We start from the raw sequence: 2,477 nt of genomic DNA, 5'->3' as shown, positions 1-2,477 counted from the left end.
CCCCGGCCAAAATCTGTGCTGGGTACCCTCCCACTTCTGAGCTCCCTGCCCTCCCCTCCCCCAACCCTGGCATCACCAGAAAGACTCCCCTGCCTTCCCTGTGGTAGGTGGGTGCCCCCTCCTGAGTACACATCCAGGGCTGAGCCCAAGACCTGGTCCTTCTGTCCAAGCCCTGCCTCCCTCGCTGGATGGAGAGCAGGGGATCCTCTTACCTACCTGCTCCCCCCAACTCCTGGCAGGTGAAAGGTCTGCTGCATAAGCAGGTGTGTTAGCACTGCACTGAAGGGAGGGGGCCTGGGGCGGCTTCCACCCCGTCTCGTCTCTGCCCCCTGGCCCAGGGCACCCAGACAGGCAGCGCAGAAAAGCAGGCAGGTGCTGCCCAGACCTCGGACACGGGACCCCGCCCCACAGGCCGGCGAGGAGGCCCGGGGCTCAGTTTCCTCACATAAAATGGTGTGTGTGTGTATGTGTGTGTGTCTGTGTGTGTGTGTGTCTGTGTGTGTGTGTGTCTGTGTGTGTGTGTGTGTGTGTACTGAGACCACACAGGTTCATTTCTACCTGCTCTAGAATCCTACAATTTTAAGATGACACTTTCAATTTCCTGAAACTGTTAAGAAAGAGGAAACATGACTAGTCTGTGACTTATAAAAAGCAAAAGTAAATAGCGGAGCAATGCATCTTCCATTAGCAGAGAACAGGGGGGCGGGGAGCAGAGGGGAGGGTGAGTCACTGTTTACTGCTCTGAGGAGCGGCTACACAGAGGACGCTCCCAGCTGGCCGGGGCTCCATTTCCCGTGTGGACTGGACCCGACATCCAGAAAGTCCGTCCAGAAACCTTTAGACTCGGGAACAGCCAGGACACGGGCAAGAATTCTAGGTTGCCCGAGATTGTAAACAAACTCTGCAGCTATGGCAGAGCCCGAGAGTGAAAGAATGCACCGCAGGGGACAAAGAATGGTCCGGAAAACGACCTGGCTCTGAGGCAGCCTCAGCTGCAGGGCTGGAAAAAGGGCTGGGACGCAGCAAGCCCCAGAGCCGACTTCCCCAGTAGCCTCGATTCAACTCCCATTTTTAGCAACCACCTTGAAAGTGAGCGATGCTGAACTTGGAAGCCAGCCCTTAAAGGCCAGCTATGCTCGAGCACAAGAGGCAAACGCGCCCTGGGGAGAAGCCTCACTTGTGGCTCTGAGTTAATAAATGTTTTATTTTGGAATAGCGAGAGGTCTAGCTTTAAGTCATAAAAGCAGACACCCTCTACCGAGCTGAGACTCAAACATTCCTACTGGACCCAGAGAGAAGTTCTCAGAAAGGTGTCAACCATCCAGGATGCAACCAGCTGCAGGTGTGCCCCACACATGGCACAGCCCACCTTCAGCTTCCCAGGCCCTCCCACCCGCTTAGACAAATGCTTTTTTAAAAAGCGCCACCCCCCTGAAGACATCAGGCTTGGAGACCGGGCTCCAGAGACAGCACACATGGCACACAGCCGCACTTCATTAAGACACCTGTGCAGCAACAGCTGTGCGGGCAAAACCTCGCCAATGTCAAGAAAGGGGCAAGGGGAGGGCAGTGGGGCCGCCAAGCCATACTGCAGGGGAGCCACTGATCTGTCACTATGGGCTGGGTGTGGGCACGCGAGTCGCGGGAGCTCCCCGAGTGAGGCCAGGCACCTGGCAAGGGGGTGGTGAGTGCTGGTCAACTCTGAATGAACTGTCAGGGGGACGATCTCACTTCTGCCTGGGCTACCAGGGCCGTGGGGAAGGTAAACAAGAGCGTAATCATTAACACACGAAAGAGATCAGGGGACTTCCAGCAACCCGAACCGAGTGCTCCGGGAATGTGGGCAGAATGTGGGCAAGTGCCGCTTGGGTGAAGACTCCAGGACACGTGGCGCGTGAGGATACTACAACGGGAGACAGGAGACTGGGCAAAGCGATGTGCTTTTCCAACGCAGACCCGGGGCCATAGCCCAACACTTCCCTCCCTCCCGGGTTCCGGAGAAGGTGTGTGGAAGCAGGCAGACTACTGACACATCGCCTGTGTCCTGAACTCGGAAAAGGCACCGAAGGACCCGCATTTCCAGTGAGAAGGGATGGAGACCCCCCATTCACAGAGGAGAAAAATGAGCCGCGAGCCATGGGGTTCGGGAAGTGACGCGTTCGCCGTCCCTCTCGCCACCCCAAGCTCCCACACCGAGGCCTCCCTCCGTGAACCCCGGCAGGTCGGCCGCTCGGACCGCGACCTGGTCGGCGAGGCCCCTTCTCTTCGCCCTGACCACCCTCGGCGCGGCGGGGACCCGGGCGCGGGCAGCGCAGGCCGGGCCTGAGCGCCGCCGGGGCGGGACCGCGCGGCCGAGCCGGGCAGCGCCCAGGTGCGCGAGGCCCGAGTCGCCCCGGTCGCCACGCGCTCCCCGGCACGTGGCCCCCGCTTACCCCGGAGCTTATCTCCGGGGCCTGAGAGCAAAACAGGTGGGGCGA

The sequence above is a fragment of the Lipotes vexillifer genome, unplaced genomic scaffold (assembly GCF_000442215.2).
Source record: "Lipotes vexillifer unplaced genomic scaffold, Lipotes_vexillifer_v1.1 scaffold1701, whole genome shotgun sequence".
Taxonomy (NCBI): Eukaryota; Metazoa; Chordata; class Mammalia; order Artiodactyla; family Lipotidae; genus Lipotes; species Lipotes vexillifer.
Note: the sequence above shows the minus strand (reverse complement) of the source record.